Genomic DNA, 15,852 nt, shown 5'->3' on the forward strand with positions numbered 1-15,852 from the left:
GAGTTAGAGTTTTGCAAACCACTCTAGTATCTCTACCCTCCCTCCCCCCCCAAAAAATCAAAACAACAACAACCCAAATAGGGTCATGAAGAATTAGAAATGACTGAAAAATGACTGAACAAAACAGGAAAAGTCAAGTAAAGCTTAAAACTGCATTAAGACTTTTGGGACACCTTGTATTTTAATCCCTGTGCCTAGCATAGCTTTTGCTATATAGTAAGTATTTATAAATACTTAAAATTATTACAACTAACAATGAGACACTTTACCTAATGACATATCAGAAACACAAAAGCCCCAAGTTATGCCACCTACTTTGAACTTTTTCCTCAGCAAGAACCTCATGTATCATTCCTAAATTGTTAATTAGCTGGGTGTGAATTAAAGAGGTTTCCTTGAACTCTGTTGCACAACATCACTTAATCCCAAAGTTCCTCTTACCTTAGTGCACAGGATGGCTACCTGGGGAATGGAAAGTCTTCTTTAAAATATTTAAGTTACTACTACAGAGTTAGGCATCAGAGAGACTGGGGCCTATTCATCTTTTAAAATACTTTGATTTGGTTTGCCAGGGGATATCTGATTGTCAATTATGTTTGAAGGAAGTGGGTGTGACCAAGGAGAGTAATATTTCTTCCTCTGAGGACAGTAAAAACCATTGGTACACATGCTTCCTTTTAATTTGCAGTGACGAGAGAGCCGGTGATTCAGAATATGCACATTGCAAGAGCAACATTCATGCCGGTTTCTTTTGTAAGTCACAAAGTAATATTTCTTCCCTGTGGCTGAGGATCGGGGCTTGATCTGTGTTTTTTGGAAGAGTTGAAACACGTGAAGATCATACTGAGGCCTTGTCAAACTGACAATGTTCCTTTGCTGAGTGAGTACATCCCCCCTTCCCATCATTTCCAAGGCAAGTAAGTAAGAAGGTTGGAAGTTATGGTAGTATTCCATTATGGATTAGATAAACTGACAAAAACAGTCTTGTCATGAATTGAAATGTTTTGTTTTGTACATTTTGGTAATATCTTGAAAGCAGAAAGTGAGAGTAAAACTGTTAGCTCTGTGTTAATTTGTTAATGTTGTTATTAGATTTGAAAGACGTTTGGGTATTTGATTGGGAAGTAAGGCCACTTATTAGCAAACTTGAGGGAAAAGAACCTAAGTGACAAGGTAGAAATAAGGTAATACAGGAACTGAAGATATTTGCCTGATTAAAAACAGTTGCTGAGCTCTACTAGAAAGGTACACATTGTTATCTTTTCTTTTTTATGGACCATAAAAAGCAGTGGTAGATGAAAACACGTTTGTGAGAACTAGGAGAAATTTATCTAATGATATGTTATTGGTTTTGTATGTGTGTATCTGTATACTTATTGAGATAACCTGTTTCCACATGTGGACAAAATATACAGTATGATCAGTTAAAAATAAAAACAAACAAATAAAAGCTAACTCGTTTTCTACATTGTGTTGGCTTCGTGATAGCAAACGGTTAATTTGATTGAAACTTTAATGTTACTTTAACAAAAATTAACCAATTTTCTGAGTATTTACATCTGTTTAGAGACTATTTCTTCAAACAATTCTGAATCAGAGATGGTTTTATCCATATGTAGTGCGTGCACCCATTTTCCTGGTATGGTGTCAAAGGCTACCTACTTTCTATTCTGGAATCAGAGGACTTAGGTTTAAATTTTACCTCTTTGTGTCTTTGTGACCTTAGGCAAAACTGAGTGTGTGTATAAAATGAGGAAGCTGGATTATCTGCCCTCTGAAATCCTTTCCAGAATTATATTTAGGATTCTACGACCCTAGAAGTAGAGTTTGATGAGAGAGGGAAGAAAAGAACATAGGAATATTGGAAACCTGAGAATGGGGGGGGGGGGGGGGAGGGAGAGAAGGGCATAAAAGAAGCTGAAAGAAGCCAAAGAAAACCCTTTCCTATTTTACATTTGGCTGGACAAGGTTTAGCCTGGTATTTAGTCTAGTATTTAAAATATCCATCGTACCTGATAACCGTATTTGATTAACAGTTGAAATTATTTTTGATAGATCTTTTAACACTGATTATGGATTTCTCTCATCTTGATCCTCCTGTAGAACACAGGCAAATTATTTTTTCCAGGAAATTTGCAAGGGATCTCACCAAAAGTTGGGGAGATGGAAGGCACAGGGGGATGGGGGAAGGGAATGAATAATTTTTGTTGATACCTTCCAGGGTAAGTGTGAGTTTGCTAAGCAAAACAATGGTGGAGCTCTAGCACAAATATTAGTTAAGCCATTTCCTAATCAAAGAACAACTCATGAAAGAAGGGAATTTTTTTTTTTTTCTTGCGTGAGAAATTTGTTATTCTAGGACAAAGGCATTCTTTGGCAAATATTTTTAGGAAGCCAGAACATTTGAACTTATTACTTTCGATAGGTCTCTTTTCAGTATGTATCCCTGTGGTCTGAGCTTAGCTGTAAAGGCTCTTCCTGGGATTTGAGACTCCTGTGATTCTAAAAATTGAGTTTATGAGTCATTGAAATGTTCCGTATCTCCACTTATTCTGTATTTTGTTGCCAGACTCAGGAGAAAATAGTTAAAACAGAATAACAGTCACCTGATGTAGGGAATCCTAGTTTCATAGGTCATTATCTAGCATACTTCTCATATAGCACAAGAATTCTCTTTTCAGCATCCATGATAGATGACTATCCAACCTCTCCTTAAATACCTCCAGTCATGTGGAGATTATAAAACAGCCTGCTATCTATTGCTACTGATACTATGTAGTAATACATGTTAGAATATTTTTATACTATGCCAAAATCTATCTCTCTGTACTTTATTAGTCCTAGTGCCATCCTCTGGATTTACACAGTTTAAATGCTGCAACTCTTCTACATCTGTGCATGCCTTTATTCAACAAATATTAAGTTGTTACTATGTGTAACATAGTTTTCCATACTCTGAAGCACTGGTAAAGTAAACCATATTTTAAAGAAAAATTTTTAGGTGAAGGAGAAAAGAAGATAGGTCAATGGTAAGAGTGACACATGATCATTAGATAGCCATAGGGCTCCACTGATAGGCTTGTGATGTCAAGGGAAAACAAAGAAGGCCCTCCATACCATTAGATAGACTTCTTGTAGTAAACTTACAAGAAGAAGCGGACAAAGGTCATATAAGAGAGTTGTCGTGCTACATCCATATAAGAGACTATTGTAATCACAGATCTGGGTACATGAAATATACTTTGGAAAGTGTTACAATAGAGAAAAATATAAATAAGGCAATCCTTTTCCTCAAGAGGATTATACATTCTAGGCTTTTAAATATTTGAAGAAAGCTTTCTATTAATTCTCCGTTCTCCAGGCTAAATATTCCCTGTTTCTTCAACTATTTTTCATGGTTTCACCCTCAAACATTTATTTTATAATCTCAACTTTGCCCCCTTTCACCTGTCCATTGTCACGTTATATTTTACTTAATTGTATATATATAGCATTTCTCCTCAGAAGAATGTAATCTCCTTATTTCATTTTTATATTTGTATCTATATCATTTAGCATAATGAATTGAACACAGCAAGTAATTGATACGTCATTTGTTATGGAATATGTATTCTCAGATCCTTCTGTTTGGGAATTCTTAAGACTTCTTTTATGAGAGGGAATGTGTATGCTAGGCCTTCACTCTTCCTATGTCTATGCCATCTTGGACAAAGAGGTCTGCCTCCTGCAAAAGTGTCAGGTATACCACTCTTACTAAACTTGGGTTCTAAACCAGCTTTATTTTTGCAGTCAACTGATTCCAGATTTTTCTTCTAGTGAAATATTTATAAAGTGATCTGAAAACGTTAATGCACCATCTAAGTGCTAGTTATCATTACTAATTATCATTGAATAGGAGGTACATAGTCGGACTAGACTAAATCTTCAAAGTATACTCATGGTGCAGTGAAAGGAACAATCGTGAAACTGAAGAAACTCTGCCATTTCCCTTGAAATTGAATTGCTGCCAATTTTTTTTTTTTAAATTTCTGGTCAACCTTTTGGGGAAAAACAACAACAAAACAAAATCAAGGAGGTTCGTACTTGGTAATAATTTTAGCTTGTAAAACTATTTTAAAAGGAATGGGCATCATTGAGTCAGTGTACATCTTCAAAAACAGTGTCAGGAGACCTAGGAACTATTTTAAGCTCCTGACTCACTGTATGGCTCAGAGCAAGTCATGTGACCTTTCTCATGCCAGATATTTAACCTATAAACTAGAAATAATTGCCTTGCCACTTCCCTCCCAAGGAAGAAAGATGCTGCAATAGGCTAAGATATGCTTTCTATTATCATCTATTTCTACATAATTCTTTACATTTGAAAACTTTTCCACAATAAAGCTATTAGTTCTGCCTAGTGAGTTGACTGAATAGGGAAAGCCCCATTTCAGAGATCAGGAAACTGAGGCTATGAGCAGCAAAGTGACATATCCAGAATTACCTCTATGAGTCATTGGCAAAATAGGAATTAGATGCTAGAGTCTAGGGCCATTCAACTCCAGTCCTTTCCTCCGTTCCTCAAGTCTCTCTACCTCCCTCCACAAATGGGTGTGAATAATGGGCCTGGAACTATGTATGGTGAGCCAGAGTGAGTTAACCATTGTCTGAAACAGAATCATCCAGGGGAGGTAAGTTAACTCTCTTGAGTCTCCATCTAATGACTAAACCTAACCCATCTATTCTGGGAGAATGAATTTACAGCATAAGGGACTACTTCACTCAACACAACCTATCATATGATGTAGATAATGAATGGTTTTATTCCTTTATGTACAGTCTATTGCCATGTTGGTTTCACAACTTCTAGTGGACAGCTTTGCCTAGTCTAAGAATTGGAGTCTGTGTTTGTAAATGCTAAATGGAGATTTAGATAGATTCATGGGTGAACAATCCAACATGAGTCACCAAGGGAAACAAGGTTTTCCTAGTTAGGGGAGGGGGAGTATCTGTATCCTTTAAGTATCAACACAAGGTGCTCATCTGTGCCTTCCTTCAACATACTCTTGAGGTTTCTGTCAGAGATGACACACTGAGCTAGTTGGCTTATGGATCTGATCCTGTATGGAAATTCTCAAGTCTTTATATATACTAGAAAGCCATTTTTCTTACAAATGCAAAAAAAGTTTTAAGATTTGCAAAATGTAAACATTTCAGATGCTACCAAAGGTCAGGATGAGGATGAAATTCTAAATCTTGAATTTGTCAAGTTGTCTTCTCCCATCCTTAGTCACTACTGTATGTGTCCAGCTCTATCCAGGACATACCTACAAATACATCTGTTTGGAAAATACAGGCAAATAAATTTAGAGGGTTTAAAGTGGGAATGAATACCTCAACCTCCTGGATGGAAAAAAACTGCAGTGCTGCTGCTTGTGGGTAACCCAACCTGTTTAAATTGCTAAAAACATACTGGACAAAAAAGGGATAGTTGAAAAAAAATGCGCTTTTGAGAAAACAGTTCTCTCAATATTCCTAAGTTCATGGCTCAATGTTTAGCATTAGTTTCATGGATGCCACTGTTTTTGGGTGGAGGTACATAGGGGTAATGGGAATATAGTAAAGGCTTTTCAAAACACTTGTTATTTGGAAAACTTGTTTTGTATGTATCATAACACATACTGGCTTCTCAGCAATAGGGTTAGACTACTTCCTTGTATCAGGCTGAGACAGAGGGAGTATCAAGGAAGTGGACCATTAATATGGACTGTTCTACCACAGAAATCACAAATCTCTTTGAAAGAAAGACTGTCAAGGGAGTTGAAATTATTTTCCATATAAATGTCTCCCCCTGTCTTCTTTTCCCTCTTTTCATATTCCTCACCATTATTTTTCTAACAACACATACTTCTTCCCTCTTTCAGCGCCTTTACTTTCCCTATTATCTGCTTTCCCCAAACCTTATCTAGGAAATAATATGTTCATTTGTTATGGAAACTCATGAAAATATAGGATCTTGGAGTCAGAAGAGACCTTTAGAGATCACCTAGGCCAGTTTCTTAACCTTGTTGGGATTATGAACCTCTTTGGCAATCTGATGAACCCTTCGCAGAGTAATGTTTTTGAATGCACAAAATAAAATACATAGGAATACAAAGGAAACCAATTATATTTTAAAATAATTATCAAAAAAAATTTTAAAAGCTCATGCCCCAAGTCTAGTCTAAACTTCTCATTTTACCGATGAGGAAATTGTGAGACATAAACTTTTTCTAGTATCACATAGCAAGTTAATAGCAATGCTGACAGATTCCCAATTCACTGTACTTTTTCATTCTAGCACAGTGCTCAGAAGATACTATCTTAGACTTGAATCAACCCAAGTCTAGTGGCACAAATTAATCTATTCCTTGCCTCTTCTGATGAGTAGTGCTGAGACACCAACAATAAAACACAGTTAATAGCTTGAATTATCCAATATTTATAAGAGTATATTTTAATTGACAGTATCTCAGAATTTTTCTTTGGTCTCATACACCATTGTTCATGAATGCTTCAGAGTACTCAATTTTGGAGCCAAATCCCTCTGTCTTTAAGATCTTGAGTTTCTACTTTAGTTTCCATTCCCCTTTTATTTGCCAGGTTAAACCCCCCCCCCCCCAAAAAAATGAAATCAGACCTGTTATGTGGTTCAAGGTTCTCAGATCTAGACAGGAAATTTTTTTTAAGACTAAATGTGAATGTCTCACATCTGATGTGTGAATATCTTTGCATGTTAAAATACTAAACACATTGTTTTTAACCATGAGACAAATCTATAGACAAACCTCTTATGTTTGGTTATTCTGTTGAATATTAGCAATTTTCATGGAATTAGTCTAAAATGAATCCTTAAGAGTCTAACATCTGCCCCCTTACACTAGAACCTATTTATCCCTCTCCCTAACTGGTTCTGAAGCTTACTTTAGAAACCAGACAGGCATTTATTCTCCAAGTGAAGTCATCTAGTCCAGAAAACAAACTTCAGCACAGTCAACTTGGACTATTACTCCACTTTTGAGAATAGATTGAATGAATAAGGATCATGTGTGGTTTTGAGCATATGTGGGCATAATTATATGAATATGGGTATGTGTATATGAGTCTGAATTTCCTAGTAAGATTCCTTTTCTATGATAGTCAAATGTCAGCTACTTTTGAATAATTCACTGTTTCATATCAAGTACCAGCTTCTACATAAAACTTTCCCTAACCCACAAGAGTACTTAGGTCCTCCCTCTTATAATATCTTATGTTAACTACTTTGTATTTATTTTCATTTACTTTTCATATAGTCTGTGTGTGTGTGTGTGTGTGTGTGTGTCTTTGTTGTCTGCCTCCGACTGGTCATCTGTAAGATAGGGGTGATGACAGACCCTATCTCCCACAGTTGTAAGTATAGAATGAGATAATATTTGTGAAGATACTCTGCAGATATTTCAATTCCATATAAATGCTAGTTGCTAACATATACAAGTGATTTCACAGCTAATATGTTTGACTTGGACTCAGGTAAACCAGGGTTCAAATTCTTCTTTAGACATTCATTAACTGTGTGACCCAGGACAAATCACTTAACATCTTTCATTCTCAGTTTCTCATTTGTAAAAAAATAACACCTACCTCACAGAGTTATCTTGAGGATTGAATGAGACACTGAATGTAAAGTACTTTGCAAATCTTAATTTATCTTAATTATCTTATATTAATTTATATATACATAAATTTAGTATATAAATGCTGTTTATTATTGTAATTTTTGTTAATATTATCTTCATCACCACAAAATTCTATAAATTCAAAACTGGAATAGGTTACAGAGATAATCTAGTCCTGTACCCTCATTTATGGAAGAAAAAACTGAGGTTTCAAAAGTTGGAAGAGCTGAAAGGATTTTTTTCATTGATATCACCTATCCCAACCTCCTTCTTGTAGGCATGACAAAACCAAGCATGGAGAGAAAGCAACTTCTCTCCCAAGGTTAAACAGGTAGTCAGTTGCAGAGCCAGGGTCAGATCCAATCTTCTCTGGAAATAGAACAACTTTAAGATTAGCTATACTCTACTTCTTAATAAACCTTTTGATTTTGTTAATGGTATTTTAAGTTCATTTACCATTGTTTTAGGACAGAAGTCATATAAGTACACAGCTTTTTTTTTTCATATTTTGCTTGCTTTGAGAGAGCATCATCAAGCAGGGATTTTTCACTTGCTCCTCAACAATCGTCTTTCTACATCAATCATTCATCTACAAACTATTATTCTAGCTGTGAAATGGGTAATATCATCTTGGAAAACATAAGTTTCATTACCCAGTAATGAGAGGTTGTATTTCCTTTCCCCCAAAATGTTATATAATCTGAATTAAGAGATAATTCCCCACCTTCTGGATGCTTACAATTAACAACAGACTAAACTCAGTAATGAGGACAGACACAAAGGAGACCATTTGGGGACCTATGCAATGCTAAAACAACTGAATGGAAAAAGAAAAATGGAATTACCCATTTGGATATTTTATCTACACAATGTCATGCACTCAGATTTTTGCAGACACCAAAGCACTTATTTCCAAATACCTAGATATTTTTCATGGAAGAGATGAAATCCTGAACAACAAGCTAGTACTTTTGGGGTCTGAGACCTAGGATAAATATTATTCTACTGATTCCTCAAAACAGGCCAAGGTGGGTGATAACAAATATAAAACAGTTAAGAAAAACTATCTTTGTTTTAAGAAAACATAGACTTGGGAATTAATAAGCAGAACTTTTTTCTAAAAAAGTCATCTACTTATCATTTTTGTTGTGGTTTAGTCATTCTTTTTGTCACATCTGAACCTTTGTGACCCCATTTGAGTTTTCTCCGCAAAGATACTAGAGTAGTTTTCCCTTTCCTTCTCCATCTCATTTTACAGATGAGGAACTGAGACAAACAGGGTTAAGTGACTTGCCCAGGGTCACACAGATATCAAATGTCTGAGGCCAGATTTGAATTCAAGAAGAGGAGTCTTTCTGACCCCAGGCCCAGCACTCTGTCCTCTGTATCACCTAGTCACCCATACTAATAATGTAAGTAATCTAAAATTGTTTTTAACCTCTTCCCTTTCTTAAAAAGGTTGCATTTGGAAGGTTTTAAACAATTCATTACCTCAATAAAAAGATTGATTCCAAATATTTATTTCACAGAGTTATTAGGCAAGTCAAAATAGCCAATTTGATCACACTATGGATTGAAAAAGCTGTCTGCTTTCCAATTTTCTAAAGACTACACTGTCAAAGAGTCATGTAACTGATTTTTTTTAATCTAAAAAAATTGTTAGCTCAACACATCATCCACCTTTATGCCATGCTTTGGCTTAACAGTCCCTCGACAAGCTACCCAATACTTCCTTGAAAATCAAAGTTAAATTCATCACAGATTTAGAGCTGGAAGAAACCATAAAAATCACTTAGTACAATCCATTGTCCATTTTAAAGATGAGGAAATGGACATCTGAAAAGGTTAATACTTACCCAAGGCCACATGGGGAGTAAGAGGCTGAACTAGGGTTTAAACCCATGTTATCTGACCATTCCCTTCCACAGTGCTTCCTTTGGAATATTCAAAGATGTTCAAAGGTTCTGCAAGGTAAAGTAGATATTGACAAGGTACACTTAATTTTTTGTTCCTTTTACCTTGTGATAAATTCCTCCATTAAGGTCTTCTGCCAATGGCCCATTATAGGACAGAAGAGAGCCTAGATTCTCAAAGGCCTATGCTACAGAGCACAAACTCTGAAAGGTTCTGCTACACTGAAAATGCTTTAAGTAGGAGACCAGTACTGGGCTGCATGTCTTTGGATGGAGGACCACCTAGATAAGTTGGGACTGTCTATTTGGTTGGTTGGCTATAGAGTGATGAACTCTTTGTCCATAACAATTCACAGCGACCTTCTAAGTGAAGGATTGCTTCCTCCATCAGCAGAAGGATCCACTCAGAAATAATCACATATCATTGAAATTTTGTGATACATATTAATAGATGTATATGTTAAATAAGAATTTTAATAGATACTTCAGTATAATAAAAAATTCAGGATTTTGAAAATAAATGCAATAAAAACTTTAATTAATTAGAATGTTCTGATATAGGATATTCTGATCAATTGAACTTTCTAGTTAGCTCAAGAGTTTTGTTTTTGCCAGTCTTACAAATCTTTCCAAAATGTGTAAGTTTACTTCCTTACTTATTAATTAGAGTATTTTTGGAAGGAAGTGGGGTTTAGACCTGCGATTTTAGTAATTTGGGGGACTCTACGTATGGTAACTCTGATTCAGACCAGAAACTCCTCTGCAACAGACAGTGTTATAGATTTTCCTGAATTCTCTAGTGAATGCAGAACATAATTGATTTTTTTCTCTGATTACTGAAAATTTTTCTATGTTTAAAGATCTTCATTCTGAGCATACACTCTCATCAAAGCATCCCAGAGATCTAGAAATGCCTCAGAGATTTTCTTTATATAAATAGGCAACTAGGAGGCGATAAGGTTATGTGTCTGAAGTCAGGAAGACCTGAGTTCAAATCCAGCTTCACATATTTAGTAGTTGTGTGACCTTGGGGATAACAATTGTTCCTTCCTTCCAAGGCTGTTGTGAGGATCAAATGAGATATCTGTAAAGTGCTTTGCAAACCTTAAAGCTTTATATAAATGCTAGCTAATGTTACTATGAACTGTTCTCTGGAATTGACTTTCTAAACTATATAGTAGATAAGAAGTAACATGGAAGGGGGGTAGATTTTGAGTCAGAAGTTCTCAATTCAATTACCAATAACAAAATGTAGTGGCTATAGGATTCTGGGAAAGCCATTTCATTTCTCTGTGTTTCCTTATGTGTAAAATGGGGATAATAATGAACTACCTACCTCATGTGGTTGTGAGGAGAGTGTTTTGGTAAAGCTCAAAGCATCATATAAATATGAGCTGCTCTTATAAGAGTTTGTAGAGGTAGTGCTGTGTGTGCTCATCCTTCGTTGCCAAAGAAGACCAGGCCATCACAGAAATGATGACATGACTTGCACTTGACTTTGTTTTGAGTGAGGGAGGGCTATGCAGGTCACCAGCCTCACTTCTCCTCCAGAGCCATTTGAATCCAGTGACCAGATATTCATCAGGATGACTGGAAATGACCCAGGATGAGGCAATTGGGGTTAAGTGACTTGCCCAAAGTCACCCAGCTAGTGAGAGTCAAGTGTTGAGGTAAGATTTGAACTCAGGTCCTCCTGACTCCTGCACTGGTGCTCTATCCAGTGTACCACCTACCTACCCTAGAGGTAGTACTACGTAGTAAATAGAGTGCCAGGCTTAGAGAGAAAGATCCAGGTCTCACTTCTGACACTTGTTAGTTATGTGAATCTCAGCAAATCACTTAAAATTTATGTGATTCAAGAAAGAAAAAAATAGGGGGGCAGAGCCAAGATGGCAGAGTAGAAAGACGCACATACACATAGCTCCGAACCCATAACCCACAAAACGGCTACAGGGGAGTAACTCATGGCGAATTCTGCACCCAGAGGCCACGGAACATTGGAGCGAGGGAGATTTCTGTTCTGGAGAGACCTGCAAACCTCTCGCGGGGGGTCCTTCGCGCTGCGGACTGGGCGCCGGGACTGGGAGCTGAGTGCAGCCCTGCTGCAGCCGCGGCACTGAGAGGAAAAGATCCGAGCCGGCTTCAGGGACGGGATCTCCAGTGGCCATGCGGGTCCCTCCACCCACAGAAGGACCTGCAAACCTCTCGCAAAAGGTCCGTTGCGCTGCAGACGCGGAGCCCAACCCCAGACCTGCTGCGGCTGCGGCCGCGGCATTGAGAGAAACAGATCCGACCAGGCTTCAGGGACGGGATCACCAGCGGCCGCACAAGTCCCTCCACGCACAGGTGACGGGGGTCGGTGAGAGAGTCTCTTTGGCGGGTCGAGAGGGGAGTGGGGTGCCTCCATAATTCAGGCCCCCCCGGGAAGTAGAAGCTGAGAGGCAGCTGCAGACCAGGGCTCCCCAAGCAGGCAGGAGCCTGAATCCATTGTGGAAGGTCTGTGCATAAACCCCCTGAGGGAACTGAGCCTGAGAGGCGGCCCTGCCCTGACCTGACCACCTGAACATAATCTCATACTGAATAGCAGCCCTGACCCCACCAAAAGCCCTAAGGCTGGAAGCAGCATTTGAATCTCAAACGCTAAACGCTGGCTGGGAGGATCAGGAGGCGAGGTGGGTGTGAGGAGAATATTCAGAGGTCAAGTCACTGGCTGGGAAAATGCCCAGAAAAGGGAAAAGAAATAAGACCATAGAAGGTTACTTTCTTGGCGAACAGGCATTTTCTCCCTTCCTTTCTGATGAGGAAGAACAATGCTTACCATCAGGCAAAGACACAGAAATCAAGGCTTCTGTGTCCCAGCCCACCCAATGGGCTTAGGCCATGGAAGAGCTCAAAAAGAATTTTGAAAATCAAGTTAGACAGGTGGAGGAAAAACTGGGAAGAGCAATGAGAGAGATGAAAGAAAAGCATGAAAAGCAGATCAGCTCCCTGCTAAAGGAGACCCAAAAAAATGTTGAAGAAATTAACACCTTGAAAACTAGCCTAACTCAATTGGCAAAAGAGGTTCAAAAAGCCAATGAGGAGAAGAATGCTTTCAAAAGCAGAATTAGCCAAATGGAAAAGGAGATTCAAAAGCTCACTGAAGAAAATAGTTCTTTCAAAACTAGAATGGCACAGATGGAGGCTAAGGACTTTGTGACAAAGCATGATATCACAGTACAAAACCAAAAGAATGGAAAAATGGAAGATAATGTGAAATATCTCATTGGAAAAACAACTGACCTGGAAAATAGATTCAGGAGAGACAATTTAAAAATTTTGGGACTACCTGAAAGCCATGATCAAAAGAAGAGCCTAGACATCATCTTTCATGAAATTATCAAGGAAAACTGCCCTGAGATTCTAGAACCAGAGGGCAAAATAAATATTCAAGGAATCCACAGAACACCGCCTGAAAGAGATCCAAAAAGAGAAACTCCTAGGAACATTGTGGCCAAATTCCAGAGTTCCCAGGTCAAGGAGAAAATATTGCAAGCAGCTAGAAAGAAACAATTCAAGTATTGTGGAAATACAATCAGGATAACACAAGATCTAGCAGCCTCTACATTAAGGGATCGAAGGGCATGGAATAGGATATTCCAGAAGTCAAAGGAACTAGGACTAAAACCAAGAATCACCTACCCAGCAAAACTGAGGATAATACTTCAGGGGAAAAATTAGTCTTTCAATGAAATAGAGGATTTTCAAGTATTCTTGATGAAAAGACCAGAGCTTAAAAGAAAATTTGACTTTCAAACACAAGAATGAAGAGAACCATGAAAAGGTGAACAGCAAAGAGAAGTCATAAGGGACTTACTAAAGTTGAACTGTTTACATTCCTACATGGAAAGACAATATTTGTAACTCTTGAAACATTTCAGTATCTGGGTACTGGGTGGGATTACACACACACATATGCACACACGCACACATACATAGAGACAGAGTGCACAGAGTGAATTGAAGAGGATGGGATCATATCTTTAAAAAAAATGAATGAAATCAAGCAGTGAGAGAGAAATATATTGGGAGGAGAAAGGGAGAAATTGAATGGGGCAAATTATCTCTCATAAAAGAGGTAAGCAAAACACTCATTAGTGGAGGGATAAAGAGGGGAGGTGAGAGAAAAACATGAAGTCTACTCTCATCACATTCCACTAAAGGAAAGAACAAAATGCACATTCATTTTGGTAGGAAAACCTATCTCACAATACAGGAAAGTGGGGGATAAGGGGACAAGCAGGGTAGGGGGGATGATAGAAGGGAGGGCATGGGGAGGAGAGTGCAATTCGAGGTCGACACTCATGGGGAGGGATAGGATCAAAAGAGAATAGAAGTAATGGGGGACAGGATAGGATGGAGGGAAATATAGTCAGTCTTATACAACACAACTATTATGGAAGTCATTTGCAAAACTACACAGATTTGGCCTATATTGAATTGCTTGCCTTCCAAAGGGAAGGGGTGGGGAGGGAGGGAGGTAAAGAAGTTGGAACTCAAAGTGTTAGGATCAACTGTAATGTTCTTACCACTGGGAAATAAGAAATACAGGTAAAGGGTATAGAAAGTTATCTGGCCCTACAGGACAAAAGAGAAGACGGAGACAAGGGCAGAGAGGGATGATGGAAGAGAGAGCAGATTGGGCATAGGGGCAATTAGAATGCTTGGCGTTTGGGGGGGGAGGGGAGAAAAGGGGAGAAAATTTGTAACCCAAAATTTTGTGAAAATGAATGTTAAAAGTTAAATAAATAAATTTAATTAAAAAAAAGAAAGAAAAAAATGTAGATAATAAGAAATACAGAAAAGATAAAGATAAGAAATATAGAAAATAAACAAAAATATATAAAATTATAAGGAGTATAATAATAGTTAAGCTGTATATAGTACTTTAAGGCTTGAAAAATGTTTTATAAATATTACCATGTTTGATTCTCAAAGCAATACTCAAATATGCTATTACTATCCCCACTTTACAGATGAGGAAACTGAAGCAGACTAAGTGACTTGTCCAAGGTCACACAGCCAGTGTTTAAGACTAGATTGAATTCAAGCCTTTCTTGTCTCCAGGTTCAGTGCTCTTTCCATTGTGTAATCTATATTAGTAGAGGAGGCTTTCGCACTCAGAATCCCTCTTTACTTATTTTCATATTATAAAATTATTGTCTCGTAAAATTCCTCTTCCTTCACAATGGTACTACTCTGATGCCTCCAGGAGGCATGAAAAGGACCCTGGATCTTCACAAACTATGTCAACGTAGAACAAACCCTGGCAGATTCTACCATGATTTGTGTATAAATATGAAAGATTGTGCTACCTTCTGAAGAACAGTTTAGTTTAGTTTAATGCAAAGAGACTTGAAATGAGCAAAGTCGTTATCATTTGGTGATGAATTCATTGGAATGACAACTCTTGTTTTAATACTTTGATGAATCTGTGATCTCATCAAGGTTGATTTTGTTTCCAGTAATGAAGATCACATCCAGCCATGACCTCTCATCCTGTCCAACTCTGGTCCATGGCTTTCTAAACATCATCCTTAAGTCCTGGTAGCCTTCATTCTCTTCAAAGTTGGGCACAATTGAAAAAAAAAAAGTTTGGTTAACTGAATATATTGACTTTTAGTTCATTGGAATTTTACTAATTTTTTTTTAAATTTTTCATAGAAGTATATTTCCACTGCAAAAGTTACATATATACATATATGAATATATGAAAAAATGTATGTATATAGGCATGAAAAAAAACCCATTGATTCTTGAATTTACTCCGACCAAATCTCCGTCCTCATTTCTGATCCATAGGGCTGATATATTAATGATGAAGGGAACTTCAACTGTCCAAACAGTGTTAGGGTTCTGTCTCTGCCAAAAAGAAAACAAATGAACAAAATAGAGTAACTAAATAAATCTTCACTTCCACAGTGATTTCATTCTTCCAAAGGTGGAGGTGACCCAAGAAATTGCTACTCTGAGTCAAAGTTCAAGTTTCTTTTCTGCTACTTTCTACTTGAGTAGCAAATCACTTAACCATTCTGGACAAATGGGACAGTTGCATTGGATGATTTCTAAGATCCTTTCTATTTCAAAAATCAGACATCCAATAATTAAGCCAGAGGAAGTAGTTGCTAGGTTGGAAATGACAGAATGATAGAATTTGGGAAGGAAGTGCCCACTTCAGCTGAGTATCCATGATAGCTATAGAAGCCTGGCAAAGGCTATATACA

At 37.6% G+C, this 15,852-nt stretch overlaps 1 protein-coding gene across 1 annotated transcript in view; it reads left to right on the plus strand.

The window, feature by feature from the left end:
- Window positions 1-752: 752 nt before the first annotated feature.
- BMP2 (bone morphogenetic protein 2) overlaps window positions 753-15,852 on the plus strand; it is a 120,065-nt gene continuing 104,965 nt past the window's right edge. The window contains exon 1 of the mRNA XM_072634425.1: window positions 753-880. The gene's annotated coding sequence lies outside the window, so the exon portion shown is untranslated. The remainder of the gene's footprint in view (window positions 881-15,852) is intronic.

This window comes from Notamacropus eugenii, chromosome 1, assembly GCF_028372415.1.
Source record: "Notamacropus eugenii isolate mMacEug1 chromosome 1, mMacEug1.pri_v2, whole genome shotgun sequence".
In the NCBI taxonomy this organism is placed as follows: domain Eukaryota; kingdom Metazoa; phylum Chordata; class Mammalia; order Diprotodontia; family Macropodidae; genus Notamacropus; species Notamacropus eugenii.